Raw genomic sequence first — 15,531 nt, forward strand, 5'->3', positions numbered from 1 at the left:
GCAGGGTCCCAAGTAAAGATGGAATTGGACACAGGATCAGCCCTAACTGTCATGAATCGACGAGACTATGAGCGGCTATTCTCACACATACCCTTGAAGGACACGTCCATTGTATTGAAGACATACACGGGGCAAAAAGTCTACCCCAGAGGAAAAATAAGGGTGCCAGTTAAATACAACGGCAAGGAAACACAGAAACTGTATCTATATATACTACAAGATGGAGGACCACCATTATTGGGACGTGAATGGATCCGAAAAATACAATTGGATTGGCATTCCATTCAGGCGCTAACTGTGGCTGACAAAAAGGATGACGACGTCACACCTGGACGACTGTCAAAGATTCTAACTGACGCGAAAGAGGTGTTCCAACAAGGACTTGGGACTCTAAAAGGAGTAACGGCAATGATAAAAATCAAAGATAACGCAAACCCAAAATTTTTTAAGGCCAGACTGGTACCGTACGCGATCTGCCCAGCCGTTGAAGCAGAGCTGGAGAGTCTGGAGCGTTCGGGTGTGCTGTCCAAGGTGGACTGGAGCGAGTGGGCCACACCCATCGTTCCTGTAATGAAGAAATCATTGAGCAGCACGCCTGGGGAGCCGAAGAAGGTTCGCATCTGTGGGGACTTTAAGGTAACTGTGAACCCAGTCCTGCACACAGTACAATATCCACTTCCACGGATAGAAGATATTTTCGCCTCACTATCTGGAGGGAAACGCTTTACGAAGATTGATCTGGCCCAAGCATATCTACAAATGGAGGTGGAAGAAGCATCTAGGAAATACCTCACGATAAACACTCACAAAGGCCTTTACCAGTACAACCGACTGGTATTCGGGGTAGCATCAGCCCCGGCTATTTGGCAGAGGGCGATGGAACAAGTCCTGCAAGGGATCCCGGGGACCCAGTGTTATTTGGACGACATCCTGGTTACGGGCGAAAATGACAGTGAACACCTTGCCAACCTGGAGCAGGTGCTCACTAGATTACAAGAATATGGGCTATGAGCCAACTGCCCCAAAGGCGAGTTTTTCAGGAGACAAATCTCGTATTGTGGCCACATGATTGATGAGGAGGGGTTGCATAAGTCCCCAGACAAGATTGAAGCAGTAGTCAAGGCTCCAGCACCGGAAAATGTGTCGCAACTGAGGTCGTTCCTCGGGTTGGTGAACTACTACCATAAGTTCTTGCCGAATTTATCTACAATTCTGCACCCACTGAACGCCCTGCTGCAAACTGGAGTAACATGGAAATGGAGTGATGAGTGTAAGCATGCCTTTCAGAAATGTAAATGCCTAATCACTTCAAAAGAAGTATTGGCCCACTACAATCCAACAATACCGATTCGGTTGGCATGTGATGCGTCTCCCTACGGCATTGGAGCGGTGCTGTCACACAAATTCCTTGACGGTTCAGAGAGGCCAATAGCCTGTGTGTCACGCTCGTTAACCTCAGCCGAGCGTAACTACGCCCAGATTGACAGGGAGGCCCTCAGCCTGGTGTGGGGGGTGAAGAAGTTCAATCACTATCTGCACGGGTAGAAATTCACCCTACTGACTGATCATCAGCCTCTGGTCTCCATTTTTAACCCAAAGAAGGGCGTTCCGGTGATGACGGCGCAACGGCTGCAAAGATGGTCACTTTTTCTAGGGGCACATCAATACGACATAGAGTACAAGGGTATGAAACAGCATGGAAACGCTGATGGGCTGTCGCGCCTACCGTTGCCTACGGTGGAGGAAGCACCTGCAGTGGACCCTGTTGAGGTACTCCATTCGACCATAGTCGAATGTCTACCTGTTACAAACTCAAGTATAGAGAAGGAAACCCGAAATGACCCGACACTCTCTTGGGTCTATGATTTGACGGTGAAGGGATGGCCAGCACATGGCGACTCACTGTTGCCAGCATTCTCGCCAAGGAGAGAACAGCTGTCAGTGTGCCGGGGGACCTTGATGTGTGGATCCCGAGTGGTAATTCCACCCAAGTTGAGAGATAGAGTGCTCAATGAGCTTCATGAGGGTCATCTGGGAGGGGTAAAAATGAAGAGCCTAGCCAGGGCGTTTGTGTGGTGGCTGGGAATCGATAAAGAAATCGAGGATATGACCAAGAGATGCACAGGATGCCAGAAGGTCCAAAACGCTCCACCACAGGCCCCGCTACATCCATGGGAGTGGCCCTCATCTCCATGGCAACGGGTACACATTGATTTTGCTGGTCCATTTATGGACTCAATGCTTTTAATCGCCGTGGATGCCCATTCGAAATGGCCAGAGGTCATCAAAATGTCCTCCACCAGCACGGAGAAAACTATTGCAGTCCTACGGACCATCTTCGCCAGGAATGGCTTGCCAGAACAGATTTGCTCCGACAATGGACCACAGTTTGTGTCCGAGGATTTCCGGAGGTTTCTGAGGAATACTGGGGTAAAACATTACACATCTGCCCCATATCATCCAGCCACAAATGGATTGGCTGAGAGGTTTGTTCAGACCTTTAAAAAGGCAATAAAGGCGATGTATAACGATGACATACCACCACAACACAAGGTGGATAATTTCTTGTTTGCTTACCGGAATGCGACACATGCAGTCACCAACCAAGCTCCAGCCATAATGTTCTTCAACCGAAGGCGAAGATGTCGCCTAGATTTGCTCAAACCAAACATAAGACGAGATGTTGAGGATAAGCAATTCCAGCACATCAATGAGAAGCCAACCAGGAGCTTCAAGATAGGGCAACCAGTCTTGGCCTGCGACTACCGAACAGAAAAATGGCAGCCAGGAACGATATGCACACAGCAGGGACCACTAATGTACACAGTGGATGTTGGAGAGAGCATCGTGAGATGCCATGCTGACCAAATTCTAGAGTCACAGGAACAAGCCAAACCCATACCACGAGCATGTGCACCTGGTAATGAACCCGAAGTACAGATTGCGTCTACCTCAGAATCAGTGGTATTGGAAGCTGACGAACCAACCAATGACAATGAGCCAGAATTGACTCCGCCGCAAGAACAGGATACTCGAGAAAGGCGCTATCCAGTCAGGATCAGGAAGCCTCCTCAAAGACTGAACTTATAACTGATTATTTCAGTTGATGTATATAGTACAGAGAAATTTGTAATTGTAATTAGTTATTATTTAATTGTTAAATGAATGTTATGTACTGTTTATCTAAAAGGGGAGGAATTGTTGTGTATGTACCTTTAAGAGAGAACTGATTTTATACTGTAGTACCGGCAGTGACCACACCTGTATATAAAGCCGTAGCAGGCTTCTGTACTTTCAGTTTTCAGCATACCCTCTGTTCAGTAAATACCTGTTATTATTGTTCTCCTGCAGTCTGTATTATTGATGCGCGGACACTACAGCATAGAGTAAAAGAGTAAAAAGATAATGATAAATTTGTACAAGGCAATGGGTAGGCCACAGTTAATTACTTCATGCAATTTGGTCATTCATTATAAAAAGCACATTAAAATCAAGAGAGCATAGAGTTTAAATTCACGAGGATGTTGACAGAGATGGGAATCTATAGTTAAGAGGAGAAACTTGAGATTTTGGGACTATTTTTCACTGGCTAAAGGGAGGTTTCATAGAAGTTTATTTTTTTTAAGTGAGTATCTTCTGGTTGGTGTGTTAGTGACGACAGGTAATCAGTTTAAAAGTGAGAGAGTGAAAAAGCTATTGAGACAGAGCGGGACAGTGAGAGCAGTTTTGGATTGCTCTAGCAAAGAGCTGTCACAGATATGATGGGCTGAATGGTCTCCTGTGCTGTAAACCTCCACCTTCCCAAAGACTGTGCCTGCAGCTGTCTAGGCCCAACGCTCTGGAATTCCCTGCCTAAGTCCCTCTGATTCTGTACTTCCTTTTCCTCCATTAAGATCCTCCTTAAAACCCACTTCTTGTCATCCCTCCTAATATTCTCCTTTGACTCAACGTCCATTTATTTCTGATTATGCCTCTGTAATATTGTTCTATGTTAAAGTGCTATATACTGTAAATGCAGGTTGTAAAAGGAAGTTTTATAAAGTGATAGGTATTAAATATGCTTGTATCTTCAGTGTGTATTATTTCTACCTTGTATCAGTCATCAATGTATTGGTTTTGGTAAATTGTTGTGTTACTGTTGTTTCGTTTATGCCACCAAATATTGGCAACCACACTCCAGGTCCCAGACTATCCACTAAGCAATGCAGTGGATAGATTTACTGGTATTTAATATAATGTATATACTATTCTAAACTTGTATGAATGTAAAATTTCCACAGCAGTCTCTTACGGAGTGAAAACAGTTATATACTGTCTAATTGAAAGTAATTTTTTGCTTCCAAAAATTAATTATTCAGTGATTCAAAGCTAACAATTGCGTTAAAATAACACAGTAATCCTTAAGTGCAATTTGAATTATCCAGTAATTCAATTTAAATAGCTATTAATTAACAGCAGTAGAGTCTAGCTGCAAAAATGCCCACAATATATCTATCAATCTGTTTGTGTAGTAATGACATGAAGACTTAATGGCAAAATGCTATATCCAAGGCTGAAAACACAATTGAAATAATTAAATAGGTTTTTATGTATAGTTTTCAAATGTGTAGTTTTTAAATTGTTATTGGTTTATGTGCTTTCTTAATAGTGAGAGAAAACTTGCTTATTCTTTGAACCATGATGGTGGTACAATGCCACCAGGTTACGTAAGTAAACAGGCCAACATTTTTAAAATATCTTTTTGTGCTCATCAAAGCGAGGGATGTCAGTTCTGGGGAATAGAGCTCTTTTCATTTAAGATATCTAGTGTCAGCATTAAGCACTCCTAGATGAGGTGTATCATAACCAGATACAGAGTAAAGTTCCATGTATTCTGCCACAACAGTATGCCTCCGCTCCAGTCTCCAAAGAGCACTCCATTGTGGAACCAGCCATCTTTAAAATCCTAATTGTTTACTGCGCCCCCAGCCCCATCCCATCTTTCGCACAAGATATCTTCCCTCCATTCCTCCTTCAGTCTCTGTACTGAGCGACTCCTCATCCTCACTGATTTCAATCTTCATCTCAGCTTCCCTTGCCCTTGACAAAGTCCCGCATAGGAGACTGGTCAAGAAGGTAAGAGCCCATGGGATCCAGGGTGCCTTGGCGCGTTGGATCCTAAACTGGCTGAGTGGCAGGAGGCAGAGGGTGATGGTCGAAGGATGCTTTTGTGACTGGAAGCCTGTGTCCAGTGGGGTACCTCAGGGATCGGTGCTGGGTCCCTTGTTGTTTGTGATCTACATAAATGATTTGGATGAGAATGTAAAAGGTATGATCAGTAAGTTCGCAGATGACACGAAAATTGGTGGGGTGGTAAATTGCGAGGAGGAAAGCCTCAGGCTACAGGACGATATAAACGGGTTGGTCAGATGGGCGGAAAAGTGGCAAATGGAATTTAACCCTGAAAAGTGCGAGGTGATGCATTTTGGATGGACAAATAAGGCAAGGGAATACACAATGAGTGGTAGGACCCTAGGAAGTACAGAGGGTCAGAGGGACCTTGGTGTACATGTACATAGATCTCTGAAGGCAGCGGAACAGGTAGATAAGGTGGTTAAAAAGGCATATGGGATACTTGCCTTCATTAGCCGAGGCATAGAATATAAGAGCAGGGAGGTTATGATGGAGCTGTACAAAACGCTGGTGAGGCCACAGCTGGAGTACTGTGTGCAGTTCTGGTCGCCTCACTATAGGAAGGATGTGATTGCTTTGGAGAGGGTGCAGAGAAGATTCACCAGGATGTTACCTGGGATGGAGCGCCTCAGCTATGAAGAAAGACTAAACAGGCTGGGGTTGTTTTCCTTGGAGCAAAGAAGGCTGAGGGGGGACCTGATTGAGGTGTACAAAATGATGAGGGGCATAGATAGGGTAGATAAAGAGGAACTTTTCCCCTTAGTAGGGGGGTCAATAACAAGGGGGCATAGATTCAGGGTAAGGGGCAGGAGATTTAGAGGGGATTTGAGGAGGAACTTTTTCACCCAGAGGGTGGTTGGAATCTGGAACTCACTGCCTGAAAGGGTGGTAGAGGCAGGAACCCTCACAACATTCAAGAAGCATTTGGATGAGCACTTGAAATGCCATTGCATACAAGGCTATGGACCAAATGCTGGAAAATGGGATTAGACTGGACAGGGATGGATGGGCGGCGCAGACACGATGGGCCGAAGGGCCTCTTTCTGTGTTGTAAAACTCTATGGCCTAGAAATTCAGTCTGGACACTTTTGGGGCGCTAAAGTCGGGCACTCGCTAAAGTTAGCGCCCGCCGGAAAGTGTAGGCCACATCGCCGAAATTCAGTAGAGTTGGCCCTAAGTTTGGCCGAGTGCTGAAACTGGCGTTGAAATGCTGTGTTCCGGCGCTAAGCCGGCGATGCAGCCTAATAACGCCGAAACCGGGCGCACCGCAGGTGCGGTCATGTTTTGATTGACAGCAGACACCCTGACGCCGGCCAGCTCTTAAAGGGGGAAGGGTCAACTTTGACTGCTGCCACGCCCTGCATACTGGAGCCCTGCAGCTAGGCCTCAGCACTACTGGTGTGCCAAAATAGCGCCTGGAGCAATGGAGAGGGCCCGTGAGCGAGCGCAGCGCTTCTCAGAGCATGCTCTGAGTGTGCTCATTCATGGTGTGGAGAAGAGAAGAGAGATCCTGTGCCCGGACAGTGGCAGGAAGGCTCCCAGGAGCCAGTACAGGAGAGCCTGGGGCAAAATCGCCCGCAGGGTGTCATCCACCTGTGATGTCCCCAGGAGTGCGGACCAATGCCGCAAGAAGTTCAACGACCTCACTCGGATGGTGAAGGTGAGTACCCTTTCCAGTGTCCCCCTCATCCTTGCATGTGCACCTCACATTATGGGCAAAGGGACCTCAAAGGCCTAATGGGCAGCCCTCCTCCCGCAGCAATGGCACTTGCATGTTCATCAATAGCACTTTCTGCACTTAACACACTGGCCAAGCTATTCGACCATGGGAGGCAGTGCACCCAGCAACAGGGCACCACACTGGCCAAGCTATTCCACCATGGGAGGCAGTGCACCCAGCAACAGGGCACCACACTGGCCAAGCTATTCGACCATGGGAGGCAGTGCACCCAGCAACAGGGCACCACACTGGCCAAGCTATTCCACCATGGGAGGCAGTGCACAAAGCAACAGGGCACCACACTGGCCAAGCTATTCCACCATGGGAGGCAGTGCACACAGCGACAGGGCACCACACTGTACTTAGAGGCCGTCCTTTCTCTTGCAGGCCAAGCTGGCGAGCAATGTAAGGAGCCAGGCTGTCACTGGTGGAGGCCGTCCCGAGTACCAGGCGCTCACTGATCTGGAGGAGAGCGTGGCACGACTCATGCGTGGCCGGGTGACTGGCCCTGTCGCGATCGGCGAGGCGGACCCTGTACTGGTACCCACTGGTAAGGACATGACCGGTTGCACCTCTCTCGTTGCCCTCGCGCTTCAGATCTACATCCTTTCCCACTGACCGACAAATGCGCATAATGCACCACTCAGGCCTCCCTCGCTGACGGCCTGTCCTCACTCTAAAGCTACTCTTGTGCCTTCCTGCTTTCAGCTGGTGAGGAGGAGGTGGTCCCTGAAGCGCAGAGAGCCAGACCCTTGGAGGAGGAGGACGTCGAGGACCAGGAGGAAGGCGGCACATCGGGGGAACCCTCCTCCGTGCCAGGGGATGGCAATGGAGGGGAGACGTCTGGCCTGCAGGAGAGCCAGGGGGAAGTGTTGGAGGGGAGGGCCGAAGCTGGTCCCAGTAGGGTGGACGCACGCGGGAAGGCTCCGGCAGCACGCCGGCCTTCTGCCCAGAGGGGGGAGGTGTTGGAGGGGAGGGCAGAACCTGGCCCAAGTGGGGTCGACGCACGCGGGAAGGGTCGGCCAGCACGGCGGCCTTCTCCCCGGAGGGAGAGTCCGCCCTCCAGTCCGGACACGGTCCTCGCCCAGGAGGTGCGCGTCCTCGATGAGATGTCGGCGGCGTCTGAGCGGCGCCACCAAGAGTTCATGGGGGTGGTCGAACAGGTGCCTCACGCCATTGAGTCCCTGGCTCAGAGTGTGGTGGTTTTCGGGGAATCACAGGCCAGGGGGTTCGAACAACTCACGGCAGCGCACGACAGGGGTGTCCAGCAACTGGCCGCAGCGCACGACAGGGGTGTGCAGCAACTCGCGGCAGCGCAGGACAGGGGTGTGCAGCAACTGGCGGCAGCGCAGGACGCGACTCGCGAGATGAGTGGTGCCGTCCAGACACTGGCAGAGCTGATGCGGGCACATACCAGGGCAGTTCGGGCACTCACTTCTGCCACACTCGCTGTGGCACGGAGGCATCGCCATGGCACCCGCCGCCCTGCTGCAGCACAGCGGTCTGGCCTCCCCCAGATTGCTGCGCTTGCTACACTGCCAGCCCGGCCGAGTGCCAGTGTCTCTGGCGAGCAGCGCGCACCTGCCATCAGCCAGCTTGCCCCCAATGGTGCTGCCGACACTGCCACTCCCCCAGCCAAGGTGCGACGAGCTGCAGCTAAGACTGATGCTGCCCAGCCACAGCTGCAGCAGTCAGCAGGCAGCCCCTCCCGGGCCAGGCCTCGTCTAGGCCGACCCCCAAGGGCATCTGCCGACACGCTTTGTGGCCCTCATGAGCCTTCCCCCAGCCTCGCCACACCCGCAGGGCCCAGGTTGAGGCAGAGCAGCAGGTCGGCCAGGGGCCGGAGAAGCCTGTCTAAGGACTCGCCCTCTCGGCACACCCATTAGAGTGTGGTGAGAGCGGTTTGTTTTATATTGGGGGGCTTGTGTTGTGGGGGGCATTATTTTGTTAAGGCCGAGGATCAAGGCATTTTTTGTTTTCATGGGGGTGTCTCTGTTGTGGGGGGGGGGGCTTATTTTTGTAAGGCCGCTGTTGAAGGCCTTTTGGATGGGCAAGTTTTGTTAGTCCTCCCCAGGTTTTGGGAGTGACAGATGTTTTTGACAGTTTTTTGGGGGTCTTGTCTGTTTTCCTGTTTCATGTGGGAAGGGTCTTGAGTTTGTGAAATAAAGCTTTTGATTTATTCAGCATGTCCAGGTGTCATGTTTGAAGTGGTTGTTGCGTTAACCGGCTGAGGGCTTGCGGAGCGGCTGCCTCAGGTGCGTTCATTGCCACAGGCCATTCCCTGACAGGGGGCCTAGAAGTGTCGATCAATAAGCCCCCGGTGGACGGCCCTTGGCCCTTGTCGCTCCCTCCTGGGCTGGTCCTCCTCCTCCTCCTCCTCCTCCTCCTCCTCCTCCTCCTCCTGCTCGTCCTCCTGAGGTGGTGGTGCAATGCCAGGTGGCAGTGCCTGAGTCCTGCGGATAGCCAGGTTGTGCAGCATGCAGCACACAACGACGAACTGGGAGACTCTATCCGGCGAATACTGAAGAGATCCTCCGGAACGATCCAGGCAGCGGAACCGTTGCTTGAGGACGCCTATCGTTTGCTCGATGATGTTCCTTGTGGCTTGATGGCTTTCGTTGTATGCCTCCTCCGCTGGGGTCCTGGGTGCGCGGAGCGGGGTCATGAGCCATGTACACAAAGGGTAGCCCTTGTCCCCGATAAGCCATCCCCTTGGTGGAGGCTGTGCCTCGAACATGTCAGCCACAGTAGTCTGGCGCAGGATAAATGCATCGTGGCTGCTTCCTGGGAAGCGGGCATTGACAGCTAGGATGCGCTGCCTGTGGTCACACACCAGCTGTACATTTAGGGAATGGTAGCCCTTCCGGTTGCGGTAATCCTCGGCATTGTGGATAGGTGCCCGCATAGCCACATGCGTGCAGTCAATGGCGCCCTGCACCATGGGGAAGCCCGCGATCCTGCCAAATCCGACTGCACGCTACTCCTGCCTCTGTCGGGTCATGGGGAAGGAGATGAATTGGTGTCTCCTCGCGTAAAGGGCATCGGTGACCTGCCGGATGCAGCGATGCGCGGCGAACTGGGAGATGTTCGCTATGTCCGCAGCAGCGGCTTGGAAGGAGCCGCTTGCATAAAAGTTCAGAGCCACCGTGACCTTCACTTCCACCGAGAGAGACGTCCTGCACATCAGCTGTGGATGCAGATCTGTGTGAAGCAGCTGGCAGATCTCTGCAACCACCTCCCTTCTGAAGCGCAGCCTCTTCACACAATGCGCCGCAGTCATGGTGAGATAGGACACCTGCTGCCGGTATTGCCTGAGTGGGTAAGGCCTACGTTGCCGACGCCTGATGGCCCCTCTGCGTCTAGGCATGGCTGGCCCTCTCTCACAGCGTCTGCGAGCCCTTCGCACATAATGCTGCAACTGAGGGTTGGCCCCCCATACAGCCCCCATAATAAAGTTGAGAACAGATAAATCACAATGAATCAAATGTCAAAGCACTGGCCAGAAGCCAAAAATACCTCTCCTATGTTGTCCCAAATCAGTAAGCTCTGTCCCTTGGTCTCTGTCCAAAAATCCAAAGCAGTAAAGTCATTGCAGCAAAAAGGCTGGGCTTTATAGGTCAGTGTAAGTGCCCTTTAATTTGCGCTCCCCGAGGCCCACAGGGCCTCTTTTGCGTTCCACCTCACAGTTCTTAGCAGCGCCACGCCCACATTGGGCGGGCGCCACTGAATTTCTGGTTTGGGGCGCACAAACAGCGTTGCGCGACGATATGACGTCATAAGCTGCGCGCGCACCTGAGCGGGCGCAAACACTTTGCGCCGGCGCTAAATGTCAACTGAATTTGGGCGTCGGCGCAGATCGGACTGCGTTCAGGCGCTAAGTGTCTAGCGCCGGAAATATAGCCCTTTTATGGCGTTAGCGGCTGGCGCAATCCACTGAATTTCTAGGCCTATGACTCTATGACTCTATGACTCTATTTTCTGAATTAACTAAACCTCCTCCTTCTGTAATCCCTAAAATTCTTCTACCCATACTAGCGTCCTCCCCCTTGACCATGCCATTTTCCATGGCTTCTCTACTTCCAAGGTCACGATCACAGGCAAGGCCATCTCCAACCACTTCTCCACCCCCTTCCAATACTACTTCCTTCTCTATCTGCTCCTGGCAAAAAAAAACTCTTCCAAATCACTGACAACTGCACTTTCAAAATCCTAATTGCCTAGCCTTTGACCCTCTATTTGCTCCAGTACTTAGCAGCCATCGATCTGCTTAACTACTCCCTCATGTCCATCTATGATGCCCTTGTCCACAGCAAAACCTTTACCCTCTCCCATACTAGTTGATCTCCTTAGTACGGCTCCCATCATCACTCCATCAAGTCCAAGGAGTGCAGACGTGAGCGTATCTGGCACACAACGGATTAGCCATCCATCACCAGATCTGGCTGGACCACATCTGGAGCTATCCTCTGGCAAAACCACAAACTATTCCAGAATTGCCTTGGCGATCAAAGATAATGTAAAAATACTCAACTGGAGCAGGGCTAATTTCAGTGAGTTCAAAGGGGATCTGCTCCAGGTGGATTGGAACAACAGTAAATGAACAATGGGAGACCTTCAAAGAGGAGATAGTTTGGGTACAGACTAGATACATTGACTAACGATATAGAGATTAAAATGAGATAGAAAAAGGAGGCTTATGATAAATGTTAGGTTCATAATACAGTAGAGAACCAAACTAAATTCAGAAAGTACAGAGGAGAACTGAAAAGGGAAATAAGAGGGGCAAAGAGAGTGTATGAGAATAGGTTAGTGGGTAACAAAGGGAACCCAAAAGTAGTTTATAAATGTATAAATAGTGGAAGGGTGGAGCTATTTAGGAACCAAAGTGGAGATCTTCTAGTGGAGGCAGAGGGCTGTGGTAAACCACTTTTATCGTTCACTATCGTTACACTATAGTTATCACTGTTATATCGTTACTCTATGGTTATCACTGTTCACACTGTTGTATCACTATATGAGGTCGCCTCTTGTCACACTGTTATACCTGGGCTGACCACTGCTGACTCCGCCCATGGCTCCACCTACCTGCCCAGGTATAAAGGTGGTCGACTGGCTGGTATTCCTCCTTGTTGGATCCGATCACCCACGAGGGTGGGCTCTGTTATTTAGCCAATAAAAACCTATAGTTACTTTCTTAACTCGTCGCTTTTCATTGGATGAATTGATAGGTATATCAATTTTATTGGCTACATTTTAAAATGTCGTTCCCTGAGCAGCAAAGCGAGCAGCAAAGCGAGCAGCAAAACGACCAGCCAGACGCCGAGCTACAACAGCCACAGCAGCCAGCTTGGCTGCGAGCCCTCAGACCACCGTACCTGGATCTAAACCCACAGGCTGCAAACTCAGCCCTCGACTTCGAACACTGGCTGAGCTGTTTCGAGTCCTACCTGGGAGAATCCGGCGTGCCTCAGAGATCCAAGCTAAGAGTTCTGACCGCCCAAGTGAGCCCTAAAGTATTCGCACTCATCCGGGACCTTAAAACATACGAGGACACCATCAACCGGCTGAAAAGACAGTACCAGAGCCCGGTAAATTCCATGTATGCCAGACACCTCCTAAGATCCCGCCCGCAACAGCCAGGAGAGCCCGTGGATGAATTTTTACGGGTGCTACAAGCACTCGGCAGAGACTGTAACTTTAAAGTGGTAACGGCGGCAGAAAATACTGAAGACAATGTCCGCGATGCCTTCGTGAAAGGCCTGCGGTCCGACTACTCACGGCAAAGACTACTGGAAGCAAAGGACCTCGACTTGGACAAAGCTGCAGCCCTCGCTCGCTCTCTAGAAGTGGCCCATCGGGACCTCGAGGCATACTCAAGGTACTGTAACTCGCGACCCTGGGACATGGGACTGACCCCGACCGCAATACCCCCCGCAGCAACCCCCCTGGGACCTACCTCAGCGTCGGCGTCCCGGACCCGATCGAGACCGCCACCCCCGGTACCGGCTCCGACATCGGACCCCCGCGATCGGGCCGCCGGCTGCTTCTTCTGCGGCCAGGCGAAACACCCGAGGTCGCGCTGCCCTGCCAAAAACGCGACCTGCTCGACCTGCTTGAAGAAAGGCCACTTCGCAAAGGCCTGCAGAGGGGGATCAACAGAGGCCAGCAGTGCCTCATGCGAGCTGTGGGGGTGGCCATCTTCCATCAAGGCAACAGAGGCCAGCATCCCCACATGTGATTCATGGGGGCGGCCATCTTTGATCCAGGCAACCGACACCAGCAGTGCCTCATGTGAGTTACGGGGGCAGCCATCTTCTCCGCCATTTTGTCCAACCTCATGGGAGACGCCATTTTACCCACCACGCTCGACCGCCACCGTGCCTCTAGACCCGACTACCGCCTCACCCGCAGACTACAGCAACTCGCCCAGCTATACACTAGCCTCCGTCACACTGGACCAAGCCCGCCCGCATCACCTGTCCAAGTCCATGATGGACATCAAAGTAAACGGCCACGCCACGACCTGCCTGTTCGACAGCGGAAGCACGGAGAGTTTCATCCACCCAGACACGGTGAGCCACTACTCCCTCCCTGTCCAGCCAACGCGCAACCGGATCTCGATGGCATCGAGGTCCCACGCCACAGACATCAGCGGCTACTGTGTTGTGACCCTGTCGGCTAAGGGTACGGAGTATAAAAATTTTAAACTCCTCGTCCTGCCCCAGCTATGCGCTGCCGTCCTACTAGGGCTAGACTTCCAATCCCACCTCCAAAGCGTCACGCTAGCATACGGCGGACCCCTCCCCCCACTCACAGTTGACAACCAGCAGATTTTAAACCGCCCACCGCGTAACACCTGCGGCCTATCCACCCTCAAGGTCCCGCCACCTTCCCTGTTCGCTAACCTCACCCCCGACTGCAAACCCGTCGCTACCAAGAGCAGGCGGTACAGCGCCGGGGACAGAGCTTCCATTAGCTCTGAGGTGCAGCGTCTCCTGAAGGAGGGCATCATCGAAGGGAGCACCAGCCCCTGGCGTGCCCAGGTCGTGGTCGTTAAGACCGGCAATAAAAACCGCCTGGTCATCGACTACAGCCAGACCATAAACAGGTACACCCAGCTGGACGCATACCCCCTTCCCCGCATATCTGATATGGTCAATCAGATCGCACAATACCGAGTATTCTCTACCATCGACCTTAAGTCGGCCTACCACCAACTCCCTATCCGCCCTGAGGACCGCCAGTATACCGCCTTCGAGGCGAATGGCCGCCTCTACCACTTCCTTAGGGTTCCCTTCGGCGTCACCAACGGGGTTTCGGTCTTCCAAAGGGAGATGGACCGGATGGTTGACCAGAACGGGCTGCACGCCATGTTCCCCTACCTAGATAACGTCACCATCTGCGGCCGCGACCGGCAGGACCATGACGTTAATCTGAAGAGATTCCTCCATATGGCCCAACGGCTGAACCTCACCTACAATAAGGAGAAATGTGTGTTTAACACCTCGCGCCTTGCCATCCTCGGCTGTGTAGTAGAGAACGGAGTCATCGGCCCCGACCCCGAAAGAATGCGTCCCCTCATGGAGCTACCCCTCCCCCACTGTCCAAAGGCTCTGAAGAGAACCCTGGGGCTCTTCGCCTACTATGCCCAATGGGTGCCCAATTATGCAGACAAAGCCAGACCCCTCATGAAGTCCACATCCTTCCCCCTTACGGAGGAAGCGTGCGCAGCCTTCTCCCTCATTAAGGGAGACATTGCCAAGGCCACAATGCACGCAGTGGATGAGTCCATCCCCTTCCAAGTGGAGAGCGATGCATCCGACTTTGCCCTAGCCGCTACCCTTAACCAGGAGGGGAGACCAGTGGCCTTCTTCTCAAGGACCCTACAGGGCCCTGAGATCCGACACTCGTCGGTCGAGAAGGAGGCCCAGGCGATTGTGGAGGCGGTACGACGCTGGAGGCATTACCTGGCAGGCAAACGATTTACCCTCCTCACCGACCAGCGTTCGGTCGCTTTTATGTTTAATAACAAGCTGAGGGGCAAAATCAAGAATGACAAGATCTTGAGGTGGAGGATCGAGCTCTCCACCTATGATTATGATATCTTGTACCGGCCAGGTAAGCTGAACGAACCCCCTGATGCTCTGTCACGAATTACATGCGCCAGCGCGCAAAGTGATAGACTTCAGACCCTCCACAACGACCTCTGCCACCCCGGGGTCACCAGACTTTACCACTTCATTAAGGCCCGCAACCTGCCCTACTCCATCGAGGAGGTCAGGACCATGACCAGGAACTGCCAGACCTGTGCCGAATGCAAACCGCACTTCTTTAGGCCGGACAGAGCAAGCCTGATCAAGGCCACCCGCCCCTTCGAGCGCCTGAGCATCGACTTTAAGGGGCCCCTCCTGTCCTCTGACCGTAATGCGTACTTCCTCAACATTGTTGATGAGTACTCCCGTTTCCCTTTTGCCTTCCCCTGCCCAGACATGACCAGTACCACGGTCATTAAATGCCTGAACGACCTCTTCGCCTTGTTCGGGTTCCCAAACTATATACATAGCGACCGGGGCTCCTCCTTCATGAGCGAGGAACTCCGTCAGTTCCTACTAGCGAGAGGTATTGCCGCAAGCAGGACC

This window comes from Somniosus microcephalus, chromosome 13, assembly GCF_052327205.1.
Source record: "Somniosus microcephalus isolate GS21.2 chromosome 13, FLI_Smic_1.0, whole genome shotgun sequence".
NCBI classification, from domain to species: Eukaryota; Metazoa; Chordata; class Chondrichthyes; order Squaliformes; family Somniosidae; genus Somniosus; species Somniosus microcephalus.